Here is an 18063-nt window from a genome sequence, read left to right on the forward strand (position 1 = left end):
ATAGTTCAAGTACTGCAGGTAACAGCAGTGCATATGTGACTCGCTTACACAGCGACATTAGAGTGCAGATACTCCTGTAAGTGAGTTTGTACCCACATGAGAAAAAGCAGGATTTTGGATAGACAACAGTATAAGTAGACACATAAATCCTTCATCCATCCTGGGAAAATCAATCCTGGCAGCATGAAAAGTATGCCACTTTTTACTCTTTCTGTTAGTGAAGAAAGGAACAAAATGTATTTGGTCACTAGTCTAATTTGCTGCTTACTGATAAAGAAAGAGAATAGATGAAGACAAGCAAATTCATTTCTTCTCTTTTTATGGGGGTGGAATTAGACTTTGTTTTGGCAAGAAGTATTATTCCCCTGCTTACAGCATGATATCAGACTGAAACATAAGAGAAGGGTTGTGTCAAAATGAAAATCAGTCCGTGTTCATTATAGGAAAAGGACCATATACTGCCAGTAAATCAACCGTGGGTTGTGTAGTGGTTCTCAGTGGTAAGCTAAACAAAGTGGAGAGCTGCCGAAAGTGGATAACGTTCTAGGAGGATGTCAGCGTGTTTCATTAGCTGTCTGTGTGCTTGTAGTTGTTTATATTGCTTATCTGTATATCTGCCACTTCTTCACTTCCTTTGAGTTTGAAAACATTTTGAGAGCAAAATCCATTTTCCTTTTAACTCCCCCCTGTTACTTTGAATGGTCTTCTGCACAAGATGCAGGCTCCGTAATTGTTGTTAACTAACTCCTCTTTGGAAGGAATGATGCTAAAGCTGAAACTCCAGTACTTTGGCCACCTCATGCGAAGAGTTGACTCATTGGAAAAGACCCTGATGCTGGGAGGGATTGGGGGCAGGAGGAGAAGGGGACGACAGAGGATGAGATGGCTGGATGGCATCACGGACTCGTTGGACGTTAGTTTGAGTGGACTCCGGGAGTTGGTGATGGACAGGGAGGCCTGGTGTGCTGCAGTTCATGCGGTCTCAAAGAGTGAGACATGACTGAGCGACTGAACTGAACTGAACTCCTCTTTAATATGTCATCTTCAAATTTCAGTGACTTTTATAATCACAAAGATTTGGTCAGTAGAAAAGAACACAGAAGTTCTGTCTTCTGGTAGAGGATAGGATCCTGTTTTTCTTCTGAAATCCTGTTGTACTTTTAAGGGGGAGATGAGAACCACTCTTCTTAAGGCAAGGGGTAAAACAGCTTCAGATTGGAGTTGAAGATTCCAAGTGGTGAGTCCCCTAGAGAAGCAGGATTCTCTTCAGCATGGAGTCCACTAGCAGCCCTGCTTTCCGATCAATGAGCCTCTGTGCTATTTACCAAGCAGATCCTGCAGTGGAGTCAAGACCCTCCGGGTGAAATATGATGGTTTGAGGTTGGTAGCTTTCTTTGGCTGTTTGCAGTGACAGACATAAATCCTCCCTCAGATCAGATCATCAGTGGCTCAGTCGTGTCCGACTCTTTGCGACCCCATGAATCGTAGCACGCGAGGCCTCCCTGTCCATCACCAACTCCTGGAGTTCACTGAGACTCACGTCCATTGAGTCAGTGATGCCATCCAGCCATCTCATCCTCTGTCATCCCCTTCTCCTCTTGCCCCCAGTCCCTCCCAGTATCAGAGTCTTTTCCAATGAGTCAACTCTTCTCATGAGGTGGCCAAAGTACTGGAGTTTCAGCTTTAGCATCATTCCTTCCAAAGAAATCCCAGGGCTGATCTCCTTCAGAATGGACTAGAATTCGTTCTGGGAATCAGCGAACTGAAATGGACTGGAATGGGTGAATTTAACTCAGATGACCATTATATCTACTACTGCAGGCAGGAATCCCTCAGAAGAAATGAAGTGGCCATCATGGTCAACAAAAGAGTCCAAAATGCAGTACTTGGATGCAATCTCAAAACCAACAGAATGATCTCTGTTCATTTCCAAGGCAAACTATTCAATATCACAGTAATCCAAGTCTATGCCCCAACCAGTAACGCTGAAGAAGCTGAAGTTGAATGGTTCTATGAAGACCTACAAGACCTTTTAGAACTAACACCCGAAAAAGATGTCCTTTTCATTATAGGGGACTGGAATGCAAAAGTAGGATGTCAAGAAACACCTGGAGTAACAGGCAAATTTGGCCTTGGAATACGGAATGAAGCAGGGCAAAGACTAATAGAGTTTTGCCAAGAAAATGCACTGGTCATAACAAACACCCTCTTCCAACAACACAAGAGAAGACTCTATACATGGACATCACCAGATGGTCAACACCGAAATCAGATTGATTATATTCTTTGCAGCCAAAGATGGAGAAGCTCTATACAGTCAGCAAAAACAAGACCAGGAGCTAACTGTGGCTCAGACCATGAACTCCTTATTGCCAAATTCAGACTTAAATTGAAGAAAGTAGGGAAAACCACAAGAACATTCAGGTATGACCTAAATCATATCCCTTATGATTATACAGTGGAAGTGAGAAATAGATTTAAGGGCCTACATCTGATAGAGTGCCTGATGAACTATGGACTGAGGTTCGTGACATTGTACAGGAGACAGGGATCAAGACCATCCCCATGGAAAAGAAATGCAAAAAAGTAAAATGGCTGTCTGGGGAGGCCTTACAAATAGCTGTGAAAAGAAGAGAAGCAAAAAGCAAAGGAGAAAAGGAAAGATATAAACATCTGAATGCAGAGTTCCAAAGAATAGCAAGAAGAGATAAGAAAGCCTTCTTGGAGTAAGCGTCTTTTAATTTCATGGCTGCAGTCACCATCTGTAGTAATTTTGGAGCCCAGAAAAATAAAGTCTAATACTGTTAACACTGTTTCCCCATCTATTTCCCACAAAGTGATAGGACCGGATGCCATGATCTTCGTTTTCTGAATGTTGAGCTTTAAGCCAACTTTTTCACTCTGCACTTTCACTTTCATCAAGAGGCTTTTGAGTTCCTCTTCATTTTCTGCCATAAGAGTGGTGTCATCTGCATATCTGAGGTTATTGATATTTCTCCCGGCAATCTTGATTCCAGCTTGTGTTTCTTCCAGTCCAGCATTTCCCATGATGTACTCTGCATGTAAGTTAAATAAACAGGGTGACAATATACAGCCTTGACGAACTCCTTTTCCTATTTGGAACCAGTCTGTTGTTCCATGTCCAGTTCTAACTGTTGCTTCCTGACCTGCACACAAATTTCTCAAGAGGCAGATCAGGTGGTCTGGTATGCCCATCTCTTTCAGAATTTTCCACAGTTTATTGTGATCCACATAGTCAAAGGCTTTGGCATAGTCAATAAAGCAGAAATAGATGCTTTTCTGGAACTCTCTTGCTTTTTCCATAATCCAGCAGATGTTGGCAATTTGATCTCTGGTTCCTCTGCCTTTTCTAAAACCAGCTTGAACATCAGGAAGTTCACGGTTCACATATTGCTGAAGCCTGGCTTGGAGAATTTTGAGCATTACTTTAGTAGCGTGTGAGATGAGTGCAATTGTGCAGTAGTTTGAGCATTCTTTGACATTGCCTTTCTTTGGGATTGGAATGAAAACTGACCTTGTCCAGTTCTGTGGCCACTGCTGAGTGTTCCAAATTTGCTGGCATATTGAGTGCAGCACTTTCACAGCATCATCTTTCAGGATTTGGAATAGCTCAACTGGAATTCCATCACCTCCACTAGCTTTGTTCGTAGTGATGCTTTCTAAGGCCCACTTGACTTCACATTCCAGGATGTCTGGCTCTAGGTCAGTGATCACACCATCGTGATTATCTGGGTCATGAAGATCATTTTTGTATAGTTCTTCTGTGTATTCTTGCCATCTCTTCTAAATATCTTCTGCTTCTGTTAAGTCCATACCATTTCTGTCCTTTATCGAGCCCATCTTTGCATGAAATGTTCCTTTGGTATCTCTGATTTTCTTGAAGAGATCCCTAGTCTTTCCCATTCTGTTGTTTTCCTCTATTTCTTTGCATTGATTGCTGTTCGCTGACAGAATGTGGTCCACTGGAGAAGGGAATGGCAAACCACTTCAGTATTCCTGCCTTGAGAACCCCATGAACAGAATGAAAAGGCAAAATGATAGGATACTGAAAGAGAAACTCCCCAGGTCAGTAGGTGCCCAATATGCTACTGGAGATCAGTAGAGAAATAACTCCAGAAAGAATGAAGGCATGGAGCCAAAGCAAAAAGAATACCCAGCTGTGGATGTGACTGGTGATAGAAGCAAGGTCCAATGCTGTAAAGAGTAAATTGCATAGGAACCTGGAATATCAGGTCCATGAATCAAGGCAAATTGGAAGTGGTCAAACAAGAGATGGCAAGAGTGAATGTCGACAAGTCCTCCCTAGAGAATATTATTTTTAGCTACTGAAGTACATGGAAAATTAAGGCTAGTAACATGAACTACAAGGCTTCTAGAGCAATCTGATAATAAAATTAAGAGATGTGTTCATCAGTTATTAGAAACATCTTAAGACATGGTTTTGGTGCCATGCTTATTTTGTGATAAAAATTCCAAAGGCTACTTTAGAACTTCAAGTTAGGTGTTAGCAAGTAGTGATTATCTTGGGGGGAAAAAAAAAAAATTACTAAAAGGTTATCCTCACACCCCTCCTTGATAGTGTTTGTTAATGAAATTGTTGTTATTTTTTCCTGTGGTGCCATCAAAACTAATCTAATTCATGTTTTCTATCCCTGTTCACAAAAATCACCCCAGAAGACCTAGTTCTTATAAGTCATACCTCTTCCCCAGAATCTAATCCCCTTAAGATTCTGTATTTCTCTCCTCTGCCTGCATTGCCCATCATTTACTGCCCAACTCTTGAAATGTTTTATTAACTGTGTTCTGTCAAGACAGCCCTCTTAACCAGTTGCTCTTCTCTGCCTCCATGACCTCATTTCACACAGCCTACCTGCCTTCCATCTGTAGCTCTGGCACCAGCTTCCCAAAGCTTCAGTCACAACTAGCATCTCCAGTCCATGGAGATCGTGAGTGTTTCAGTGTTCTTGATCATCAAACCTCACTTTACTCTTTATTGAGATTACCTTTCAAGGTCAGTCATGATCACTTCCTTGGATGCAACCTCAGCTGCTTTGCTTCTTTTTGTTCCATCATGTCTTTGGGGCCCAGTCAACCCTGGTTGAATCCATCTCTGCTGGTTCCTGTCTGCATGTTGAAGCAAAAGGTAGCTCTAGAAAACAACATACCTTAAGCTCAGTATCACCACTTCAAGGCAAACCTACTACAATTGTCTAGTCTGTCTGATGTTTTTATGGATGACTGTTCACACTTAACTGTCTCACCTAAAATATTCACAGCTCTTCTTCCATCATGCACTCAACTGATGGCCTTGCTTCCTCTTTCACTGAGAACATAGAAGTAATCAGAGGGAAATTCCAAAGTATCCCATCAGCAAATTTAACCATCTGTTAGCATCTGTGCCTTTAATGCTACCTTTCCTCCTATTGTTATGGATAAACTGTCCATACTTCTAGCTAGACCCAAACCCTTCATTTCTTCGCTAAATGATTTTATTCTTGACTAAGGATGTTACCCCTCCCTCTTTCTCTCTCTCTCTTCCCTCCCTCTTTTTTTTCTGTTTCTGTATCACTGACCCTCATATTAACTGCTTTTTTCCCTCTACCAGATTTTTTTCATCAGCATTTCAACATAATATTATGCCTCCAAAAACTCAGAAACAAAAAGACTCCCCCAAGTGATTCCTAAATTTGTATTTCAGGCTAGTATCTCTTCTTTGGATTCCAGATTAATCTATTTAGTGCCCAATTAGTATCTTCACTTGCAGGGGTCCCTTCAAGCAACTAGTCTAGAACTGAGTTCCTGATCTTCCCACGCTTTCTCACATTGTCCTTCTCCCTGCAATAAATCATTTCATTCTCCTAGCTGCATAAGCCAACTTCCTCTGCAGCTGTCCTTGTCAAAGACGTCAATATCACTACTGACCTATAATACTACAGTTGACTCCTTTATTCATCTACTTCAACACAGCATTTGAAGCATAAGTCAGATCATGTGACTCCTTGAGAAGCTTACTCCTTCAACTCCTTCCAGTTCTTCACTCAGATAACATCTTCTCTTAAGACCTTTCCTAATCTCCCTATTTAATATTGACAAACTTTTGTTGTAGCGGACCAGACAGAAAATATTTTAGGCTTTGCAGTTATAATGTGTCTGTTGCAACTGCTCAGCTCTTTGCATGCCCTTGTAGCATGCAAGCAGCCATAGATAATACATGATTGAATGTGGCTATGTTCCAAAGACATTTTATTTATGGGCATTGAAATTTGAATTTTATGTAATTTTCATGTATCTTGATGTATTCCTCATTCTTTTGAGAGTTTTCAACCATTTAAAAATATAAGCCATCAGGCTCCTCTGTCCATAGGATTTTCCAGGCAAGATTACTGGAGTGGGTTGCCATTTCCTCCTCCAGGGGATCTTCCTGACCCAGGGATTGAATCTGTGTCTCTGCGTCTCTTACACTACAGGCGGATTCTTTACCTCTGAGCCACCAATGAAGCCCATATCACAATACAATATGCTATATATTTTACTTATTTTTTTCATGTATATCTTTTGAGTAGAATTTAAGCTCCATAAGGCTTGGGGTTTTGAACTGTTTTGTGTACTACTGAATCTAACACTACTAACATAGGTGCTCAATAATTAGATGAATGAAAATGTGAATAAATTTTATTAGAAAAGAAAGTAAAAAAATTTGGCTATAATGGATGAGATCACTGCTGAACACAGATATATTTCTTTAGTTGACCAAAAAAGCTTATTCAGTTTTTTCTATAACATCTTACAAAAAACCCAGATGAACTTTTTGGCCAACCCATATTTTAGAAATTCTAGTCATAGAACTACAGAAGACATGTGTTAACCATTTTCAGCCTACAAAATGTTCCTTTAGTGACTTTCTTCTTGAAATTTTTATTATTTCATTGTTATAGATTTTTTCATCTTCCCTAAATCCCATTTATTTAGTAAGAAACACACCACATTGATCTACCTGTTTTGGGGATGGTCTTGCTTCCTGTCCTACTGTGGCTTGTAAAAAATTACACGATCTAAAAGTTGAGAGTTATGTCTTATCTGGGGAACATTCTGAGGATTTCAAGCCCAAAACACAGCATCTCAGATAATGCTGAGAAACTATTCCCAGAGAGGCCAGGGCTGGTAGCCAGGATATATTTGAGTTTTTGCAACAAAAGACTGATAGTCTGAACATCAAAACATTACTGTTAATAAAACAAAACCGGATACTTCAAGTTAAGGAAGTTAGCACTTTTCTGTGCATAGAACTCCCCTGGTGGTTCAGACAATAAAGAGTCTGCCTACAATGCAGGAGACCCAGGTTTTATCCCTGGGTCCGGAAGATCCTCTGGAGAAGGCAATGGCAACCCACTCCAGTACTCTTGCCTGGAAAATCCCATGGACGGAGGAGCCTGGTAGGCTACAGTCCATGGGGTCGCAAAGAGCTAGACACGACTGACTTCACTTTCTTTTCATGCATAGGAAGGGACTTCCCTAGTGGCTCAATGGTAAAGAATCCACCTACCAATACAGGAGAAGCAAGAGATGTGAATTTGATCCCTGGGTCAGGAAGATCCCTTGGAGTAGGAAATGACAACCCACTCCAGTATTCTTGTGTGGAGAATTCCATGGACAGAGGAGCCCGGTGGGCTGTAAGCCATGGGGTCACAAAGAGTCAGATGCAACTGAGCACGCTCGCATGATGTATAGAAAGATTCAAGAGCCACAGCTGACTGAAATCATTTCTTTGATATACACTTTAGCTAACTAGGGCCAGTATCCTGTGTTTTCTCATCCTGAGTTGTCTCAGGGTGCATTGTCAGGGGTGGCTGAAGCAGCTGACTTCAAGATGGGCTTGGCAGTAGGCAGTTTCTTTGTCTGCATCCTGATTTTCCTTGTGCAGACAGCTGTAATGTGATGGCTTGATGACTGCAACATCCTTTATTTACTGATATGGCAGACAATATTTTAGTTCACAGATTCTTCAAGTTCTGGAGCTAAATGGACTTGTTGATTCACCACTGCCCTCTTGCTTCTCTGCTGAAGGCTGCCCTCTCATATGATCACTTACAGTGGTCATGTTCACTTAGCATCCAGGACTTAATTTTCTAAGAATATTGCCTTTATAATTACTGCTCAATTTCTTCTTCTCTTGGATGAGCCAAAGAATTTCACAAAGTTCTTAAACTTCTATCTTTGACAGAGGTAAATGAAAGTGTTAAATTATAAGCATTGGAGCATAGCTTAATTTCTGTAAGCCATTTCAAGATATTGAAATTGGATTTAGTTATTATATATAATGGATATTAAACATTTATGAGACAAATGACCTGTAGTTTAATTAGATACTTAGTGAAGTATTCATAAGATACTTTGTTTTCAGAATAGTCAATATGTAATAGAAGTTAAAGGATCTTCCTTCTAGTGTCTTAGGTGAAAGAATTGAGGTGTCCCTCCCTTGTACTTCTAGAGAAGCTCTTTGTGTTTTGCTTGTTCAGATACAAATCATGTAGAGGTGAAATGTAGCCAAGTTTTTTCTGTGGTCTGGTATCAAATCACTATTCAAGGTTGTTGCATTGTCAATACAAAGTTATGTTTTTTTGAGTAGGTGAAACATATTACTTTGTGATTTCTATAAACGTATTTGACATGCATCACATAATCATTATGGTTCCCTAAAAGGGCATTGAAGATGAGTCTAAAAGAAATCAAAGTTGGCATGTGAGAATTAATCATTGGAATAATTCATTTTGTTCTACATTCCTTTTCAAGTCCAATTTTGGTTGTTATTTGCAAGTATGGGTGAATAACTATTCAGTAAATATATTTGAAATTCCCAGTTGCTTGGACTCTTGGTCTATGTAGTTACTTCATTGATTGCTATTACTTGCCTGCTTGCTTGTTTTATATTAATAGGGTAGACCAAAGAAGGAAGGTAAGAAAGTGTATAGCATTGTCAAAAATATAGCTACTTAGAGAAGAGATAAGAATAGGTCAGTTCAGTTCAGCCGCTCAGTCGTGTCCAACTCTTTGCGACCCCATGAATCGCAGCACGCCAGGCCTCCCTGTCCATCACCAACTCCCGGAGTTCACTCAGACTCATGTCCATAGAGTCGGTGATGCCATCCAGCCATCTCATCCTCTGTTGTCCCCTTTTCCTCTTGCCCCCAATCCCTCCCAGCATCAGGGTCTTTTCCAATGAGTCAACTCTTCGCATGAGGTGGCCAAAGTACTGGAGTTTCATCTTTAGCATCAGTCCTTACAAAGAACACCCAGGCCTGATCTTCTTTAGAATGGACTGGTTGGATCTCCTTGCAGTCCAAGGGACTCTGAAGAGTCTTCTCCAACACCACAGTTCAAAAGCATCAATTCTTCGGCGCTCAGCTTTCTTCATAGTCCAACTCTCACAGCCGTACATGACTACTGGAAAAACCATAGCCTTGACTAGACGGACCTTTGTTGGCAAAGTATATCTCTGCTTTTGAATATGCTATCTAGGTTGGTCATAACTTTCCTTCCAAGGAGTAAGCGTCTTTTAATTCCATGGCTGCAGTCACCATCTGCTGTGATTTTGGAGCCCCCAAAAATAAAGTTTGACACTGTTTCCACTGTTTCCCCATCTATTTCCTATGAAGTGATGGGACCAGATGCCATGATCTTCGTTTTCTGAATGTTGAGCTTTAAGCCAACTTTTTCACTCTCCTCTTTCACTTTCATCAAGAGGCTTTTGAGTTCCTCTTCACTTTCTGCCATAGGGGTGGTGTCATCTGCATATCTGAGGTTATTGATATTTCTGCCGGCAGTCTTGATTCCAGCTTGTGCTTCTTCCAGCCCAGCGTTTCTCATGATGTACTCTGCACAGAAGTTAAATAAGCAGGGTGACAATATACAGCCTTGACTTACTCCTTTTCCTATTTGCAACCAGTCTGCAATACCAAATCTGTTTTATTTACAATTTTGAAAGTACTATGCAGAAAAATGTCATCAAGCCAATCTTTAATGTCTTCCTCTAATATGCTGACTCTACAGACTTTACGTTAGAAGGAGCAGTCTGAATGTGACAACATTCAGATGTGAACATTTCAGAAATAAAGACCAAGTGTGCAATTGAATGTGAACATTTCAGAAATCTTGAGGGTTTCTGAATCATTTCAGAGATCTTGAGCGTGAATGTGAGACTATGTGAGTTGCAAAAGTTCTGCCATTTAGCCTCCCTTGATTTGCCATGAGTGTTGATACACAAAAGCCATGTTTATTTTTACATTTTCAGCAGGTGTGACATTTTGGCAAGTGTAATGGCTTGGATTACAGCATGGCTTCACCTTGATCAGTGTGTCCTGATGGAATATTTTCTGAAATGGTGTGTGCAGACCTTGCATCATTATTTTTCCAAGCATGTATCAACAGAGTCTTGGTCCTAGAAAAGTGCAAATAGAATGCCATGCAGCAGACAGTATGTTTACATTTTCTTTTTAGTCCCTTGAAAGATTTATAGTTTCTGGAGGAATTACTTTGCTCCTGCTTGTTACATTTGACCTGATCATCCTAACTCAGAGCATTTGGAAAACTCTCCACTTGCTGTGTGCATGAAGTTTCTGGTGCATTCTCCCAGGGATCTGTGTTTCTTCCTCTTCATCCTGTGGGTGGACAGTTGCTGCCTTCTGATGTCGTGTTGAAATATGATTGCTCTGAATGGCACTGGCACCTTGGCATTAATCCTGCTTATTCACACCTGGATCCCCATCTGCTTTATAAGAGGGGAAAAAGCGTGTTATCCGTCTTTAGAGAATGTATGCCTAACCCAAATTTCACATTAATCCACTGTTTTAATGTCTCTGACATGCTCATTTCCGTTAAAAAAATGAATATTTTCAATTAGTCCCATATAGGAACAAATCTATCATTTCCACAACATGCAAACTAGTGTCTCTCAGTTGACCTCCATCAGATCAAAGTTATTCATTGGCAAACATCGAAGTCAATTAGAAAAGTAATGTATTTTAGTTAAAAGTAATATCCTAAATTTGATTATCATGGCATCTGTCAAGCCTTTATTCAAGTATAACTTTGATTCTGTCAGTGTGGTCATACCTCTTGCTATATTGTACTTATTTTAATCAGATCAATTAACAAGCAAAAAAAAAAAAAGCCAGCCCTCCTCCTCCCTCTGGGAAAAATAAGAATTAGCTCTCTGTTTCCATCTTCCATGGCAGCTGAGTTCTTAAGTAGTATAAGTCCAAATCTCAGCTTCCAGCATATCTCTGAAAATACATTTTAATAACAACATGATTATTCCAGTCACATGTTTCAACTCCTTGGAATGAGCAGTCATTGTATTAGATATATTCATACTCATGCATCACACATACACATTTGGATGGCCTGTACAGCTGGAAATCCTTCTGTGTAATGTGACTATGATTGAGAAAGCAGGCACATGTTCCTACCTCCCCTTCATGCTAAAAAGAAACGAGTCAAATGTAGAGTGAATTATATCGCTTAAATCATATTTGGACTAGAAACAGACAAGAAATTTGGTTCAAAGAAAAGGAGAAGAAGATGCTATGGACTTTTGTAGCAGCTCTCTAGATTACTAAGAGAAGGCAGCTCTTGGTGTTTGAGATATATAATGTTTGCTTAGTGTACAGATCTTTTTCTAAACTTCTTTCCTTCAGTGTTTTTAACCTTCAATACGTTCTTCTTATTTCCATTGTTCTAATCTACATGTACTTTAAGCCGTCATATATTTTCTCACACAGATAGAACCTTTATTTGGTAGTTTCTTTGAAATGATGAGTTATGTGGGGCTTCCCCCGTGGCTCAGTGGTAAAGGATCCTCCTGCAATGCAGGAGCCACAGGAGACGTAGGTTTGATTCCTGGGACAAGAAAGTACCCTGGAGGAGAGCATGGCAACCCACGCCAGGATACTTGCCTGGAGAGTCCCATGGACAAAGAAGCCTGGCAGGCTACAGTCCATAGAGTCGCACAGAGTTCAACAGAACTGAAGCAACTCAGCATGTAGGCACGCATGATGAGCTACGTGCTTGCTGCGAATCAAGATAAACAGTGTGCTGATTGCATTTAAAAAGCTGTGAGTGAGAGATGGGGGAGAAACGGGTTATTATGGGATTATATGAAATGTGTGTGAAACTTTTGAGAACTGCAAAGCATTATAGAATTTAAAGAATCATTCCATTTAAAAAGTAAAAAAAAAAAAAAAAAAAGTAAAATTTAGGAAAAAAGCAGTGAGGGAGACCTAGGTAGCCTGGGAACAAGATTTTCCATTTGGATCATGTGAGAGACTTCCTGTGAAATTAAGGGCATCAGGAAAACCTGTCTTTGAAATAGAATCATCCTTGAAGAATAATTTCTGAGGTCTTAGCACTTTAGTAGATGCACTTTAAAATCTGTTAGAAATCACCACTACCTTTGAAGTAATTCTGTTACAGTCACTGTTTGTTATCCTCCAAACCACAGCTGTTGGCATTTTGATTGCCATAGAAATGAATAGCACCCCACATTGTGGCAATCACACCCATCATAAAAGTTAAATGAACAGTCTTGTAATGCCCGCTGTGATGGGACAGACGTAAGAGAGAAGGATTGAGCACACAGGATAAAATATCTCACTGGCAAATTGAAACTACTCCCTCAATACAGCGTGGTGTCTTGCTTGTCACCTATATTTGTTTTGTTTTATTCAAAGCTGTTTCTAAAACACAAATACTGTGTTGAAACTGAGAATCAGAATAAATCATTTCTATTATCTGTCAGAATTTGCCTTGCCATTGCTAGACTCCCTGTGTTGTTTTCCCTTGCTGGTTGTACACTTTGGTAAATCTTTTTTCAGAGATGCTTTATTCAAAATATATCTGTAACCAAAATATAACTTTCAAAGAACTATTATGTCTGAGTTGGGAGCATTGCACTGGTTGTAGGGTTTTTGGTTCCTAAAATTTTGTGAAAGATAGTTTAATTGTATTAATATTTCATTTTTAATAACAGTTTTCTTTCCACTTTGGTTTAATCTCAGAAGGTTTAACATCGTGACTGTCTGTACTGACATCTGAATCTCCAGTCTAATTGAACTGTATAACCCAGCTCTATACAGGCTTCTCTCCAGTGCTGTCTCTGCTCTCTGCAGTTTGCTTTAAAAAGTAACAAACTGCTTTTGATATGACACATTCATTTCAAAGGTTTATATATCATTCTCATTTTGGAAGCATAAAGAACTTGAAGCAACCTGATCAACTATCTTGTCTAAGAGCCTCACACCCATGAGGAGGGAATCTCCTTTCACCCCATAGCTCTGTCTTCATATCTCTGTTAGAAGTGTCTGATTCTCCTTTGGCATAGAAGAATATGTAGTCAAGCCCTGGATTGCAACTCCTTGAGAGCAGTGAAGCCTTCTTCTGTTCAGTCCCTTATAGTTCTCAAAATGATGCATGGATATCAGTTTCGTCTACCTCATAAATTTCAGGAGCATAAATGATATGTAATAGAATGTACACCTCCTAATAGTTTGCAACAAATGCCAAGTGTGCAATTAAAGTTATCTCAGGCCACATGCAGACTGAAACTATATATTGTTCTTTTTCATCACTTTGAGTATCTGGCAGCAACCTTGACATATAGTAAGTGTTTAATAAATGTTTGTTAAACTACTCTGAGATTAGACTAGAATTTACCTCTCCTAGGTCACCTCTTTTTGCTAAACCATACAAATTTTCTTCCTTCAGAAAGCATTCTTCGAGAGCTTCTTTCACATGCCAGAGCTTGGCAGTAGCACTATAAAAACAGTTAAAGTAAATTCACTCTCTTACCCTCCGGCATAGAAGGTAGACACAATAAGTAGATGTCCTTCATTGTGGTAAGTGTTGCAATTAATGTATGTAGACAGTACTATGGAAACAGAGGAGTAATATATGAATATGGTCATTTTTTAAATGATCAGAAGTTTGTCAGAAATAGAGTGGAAGAAGAGCTTTGTCAGAAGAGGAGTTTGATGAGAAATGGATGGTCCAAATAGCACCTGGCAGAAAGACTTGCAAAATTTAAAAAAGATTTGCAAACTCTCGATTTGCAAAATTTAAAAACTAGACAGTACCAACTATTATTAAGGATATGAAATAAAGGCTCTTGATGCTAAAGCATTTTGCTACAACCACACAGAAGAGTAATTTGGTGACATCTGGCAAAGTTGAAGATCCCCCATGTCCAGCAATTCCACTCTTAGAAACTCTCCCATAAGTTCATGTAGAGATAGTCACAAGAATATTGATGGCAGCCTCTTTTTTTAAGATGAGAGTTTTTTTTTTTAATTGAAGTATAGCTGATTTACAGTGTTATATAAACCCTTGCTCTACAGCAAAGTGATTCAGTTATTCATATATATACACATTCTTTTTATATTCTTTTTTATTATGGTTTATCACAGGATATCAAATATAATTCCCTATGCTGTGTGGTAGGACCCTGTTGTTTATCCATTCTGTATGTAATAGTTTGCATCCGCTAACCCAAATCCCCCAATCCATTGCTTCCTTACCCCTCGCCCTTCTTGGCAACCATAAGTCTGTTTTTTTTTATGTCTGTGGGTCTGTTTCTGTTTCATAGGCAGGTTCATTTGCGTCTTATATTAAATTCTACATACAAGTGATCATATAATATTTGTCTCTCTCTTTCTTACTTCACTTAGTATGATAATCCTAGTTGCAGCCATGTTGCTGCAAATGGCATTACTTCGTTCTTCTCTTACGGCTGAGAAGTGTTCCATTGTATGTATGTAGCACATCTTCTTTATTCATTCATCTGTTGGGCATCTAGTTTGTTTCCATGTCTTGACTATTGTGAATACTGCTGCTGTGAACATAGGAATGCATGTAGCTTTTTGAATTATAGTGGCAGCATCCTTTAAAAGAGTCTATATGCCCATCCTTCAGAAAATGAGTAGTCATTCAACAGAATTTATGTGAAAGAGCTAAACCTCACACATATCAACAAAGATAAACAAAATGAAAAGCAGAAATTTCAAGTTCCAAGTGAGTGCTTGGCAGGTTGGCTAAGCATGGTTGGCATCATTATCCATGATGCATAATGACAAATGTATAAAGTTAAAACTTATATACAAGGTCATACATTTGCTATGGACACACAAAAAATAAAACTGTGAAACATACATTGGAACAATAAATACCAACTTCAGGATAGTGGTTTTATTCAGAGGAAGGGGAGAGTTCCGTGAAAGATATTTGGGGGCTTCAGTTGTCTTTATAAAGTTTTATTTGCTAGGCAAGTAACAGGTTTTATAGTATTCTCTGAAATTTTGTGTGCTCTAAAATATTCATAATAAAGAAAAAACTCTGCATATGGCTTTACCTTTGTGTTCATTCATTTAATCTTTTACCCATTGGTCTTTTCAGCTACCCATTAATTTATTCTTCTTTTCTGTCAAAATAATTGTATTTAAACAATCTGAAAAAGTGATCATCGCTTAAATCAAGTTGGTAAAAAGGAAAATGGTATGATTAAAAGAGAGTGTAAGGGAGATTTGAGGATGAAGTTGCCAAAAGACAATTAGATGAATGTATATATGTGTGTATGTGGAAGAATGCAGTGAATGAAGGGTATTTAGGTTTCTAGCTTGGCATTAGACAATTAAACATGCCGATGGGACCAAGAAGGATTGAGTTGGAACTGAGGGGAATAAGACGTCTACTTTTGTCTCAGTCCATGTTATACTTTTTCTTCCACAAGCCTAATGATCTTAAAAACTTTAATTCCGTAGTTATTTATGAAATATTTGCCATGTACAAGGCACAGTAAATATAAAGAGATCCTTTGATGTATACAAAAATACTTTTTTCATGACTATGTTTCTTAAAAGTTTATACCATTAATTTTTAAGCATCATGATACAGTTACTGCTTCAGTAAATTAAATTGGGTAAGGAATTTCAGCTGAATCCAGTTCAACAGCAGTAGGCAACCTTCATTAAGTTATCACGTATAACTACTTGAAAAAAGAGTAATAAGCCATTAAAAACTTCAGACTGTGTAAACTCATTTAAGTTTGCAAATTCAGAAAGGAGGTAAAGGTGGTTATCTTGAAAACATTCCCAAAATGTGTAATGTATTAACTGAGTGATAGCTAGGTAAGGCTAACTTGAGACAGTCTTTCTTAAAATTTATTTCAGTAAACATACAACTATATGGATAATTTCGGCAACACTTGTAGTGAAAATAGATATATAAAACTAGACTGTTATCTCTGGCTTCATCTTTTTCATAGCTTCTCTTGCCTATTGATTTATTTTCATAAAAAGGAAGTGGTCTCAGGGACTAATGGCGTGCAGAGAGACCAGTTACTGTGTGGGTTTTCAACTCTAGAACATTTCAACCAAGTCCTTCTTTTTCTTTTTTCTAGGAAAAGAGTGTCCTCTGTTTAAAATTCTATATTTCAATTCTGTTCCCAGTAGAAAGATGAATTTCCAGTCCTAAATCCCCTTGTGATCTCACTATCCCTTCTCCATAGATAACTTTCCAAGAGTATGTAATAGGCAAGGCAAGGAAGATGACTTTGTTTTCCAACCCTGTGTGATCAGGATACCCTGTGAGTACAGCTGGGTTCCTTGGGAGCCTCTAGGGCATTAGATTAGAATCAGACTTTCATAACTGCATTTGCTCTACCCCACCCCAGTATACATCTATTATTTTAATTTTGCTTATTTTCTCCAGTGCTCAAGAAGTAAGCCAAAGACCACAGTAAAGTAACAATAAAAGCATAATTCCCTAGAGACTTGGAAAAGACGTCATTTGTTGCCTCAGTATGGCTCCTAGTCAACCCCTTTGATGTAAAGCATCTGTCCTTTTCAAGGAAACAAGAAAGATCTGGTTCTCCTTTCTAGTCTGTGAAGTAGGAGCTGGTGTCATTTGCTGTGATGAGTACAAGCCCAATGTTCCTGAGTTGCAAGCTGCCTGACTGCCTTGGTTAACATCCTGAACATTTCATCGGCTGTCTTTAATAAAGGAGGATGTGTGTGAGGGAAGACATCAGCAGTTGTGGTTGGGTTTCTGTTCCCCAGCCCGTGAGTCACAGCTGGCGGAGAGCAGTGACAGCACTGTGTAATCAGACGGCCAGTCACCTGGACTTCTTGCCTTTCAGTTATACAGTGAGGTAGTCTTTAAAAGTGGTTAGAAACTAACTTGCTCTTCTTTGGCTATGAAAATTCTTCTCATTCCCTCTCCTGTCTAACAATATTTAGTCGTTTATGGCTTCTGTTAATAAAGTCTCTTTGGAACATTTAATCCCTAAAATAATTACAGGGCCAAGAGAAGAATCCTACTTTATGAAAGGATAGAAATATGATCTGACATACTTTGTTCTATAGGAACTTCATCCTTTTATAGGAAACTTCATCTCAGAAGACCTAAAAGGACATAATCTAGAATCTGGAAATGATCTCTAGAACCATACTTCTCCAATTTTAATAAGCATACAAAGCATCAGGGAGATCTTGTTGAAATTTAGATTCTGACTCAGTATGTGCCACCTGAAACCCTGAGTTTCTGTCAAGCTCCCAGGTAATGCCAGTGCTTTTTGTCGCAAGGCTAGAAGGCCTGAAAGCATTCAGTCCAGTGGACATCCACTTAGCTGCCCTAGTCAGCGCTGTGGAAGGGACATATAACAGGCCTGAAAGGTAAAGCCCTTGTCTTTGAAGAGAGAAAACAACTGTGTAAGAAGAAAGTCATCTATATATACTTTTATTCATACATTTTTAACAAAAGCATGAACCTGTTTATCAAAATGATGGTTGACTGTTAAAGCAGTTACCTAAAGCAGTGATGCTCATGTCACAAGTGAGCACACCAGTATGTAAATTTCATCAGTTTCTATTTACTCAAGTAAGAAGCTGTGGTGATGCTTTAAGCATTGTATGTGTCCATAGAATTTTAAAATTTTTTGAGAACTTTTAAAAACTCTATTAAAGTAGACATATTTAAACCAAAATGTCTCATCTGAAC

The 18063-nt window shown here is 39.0% G+C and overlaps 1 protein-coding gene across 7 annotated transcripts in view; it reads left to right on the forward strand.

Moving 5' to 3' along the window:
• TMTC2 (transmembrane O-mannosyltransferase targeting cadherins 2) overlaps window positions 1-18063 on the forward strand; it is a 497284-nt gene that overhangs the window by 394801 nt on the left and 84420 nt on the right. Inside the window, exon 11 of one of the 7 annotated variants that reach the window (XM_086398904.1) lies at window positions 1-16738. This exon is cut by the window's left edge and continues 15334 nt beyond it. The exons of the other annotated variants lie outside the window; for them this stretch is intronic. The gene's annotated coding sequence lies outside the window, so the exon portion shown is untranslated. Of the gene's footprint in view, window positions 16739-18063 lie in introns of those variants that run through there. 7 annotated transcript variants of the gene reach the window in all.

Source organism: Bos grunniens, chromosome 5, assembly GCF_055505025.1.
Source record: "Bos grunniens cultivar Pamir isolate PY7600 chromosome 5, Bosgru_T2T1.0, whole genome shotgun sequence".
Taxonomy (NCBI): Eukaryota; Metazoa; Chordata; class Mammalia; order Artiodactyla; family Bovidae; genus Bos; species Bos grunniens.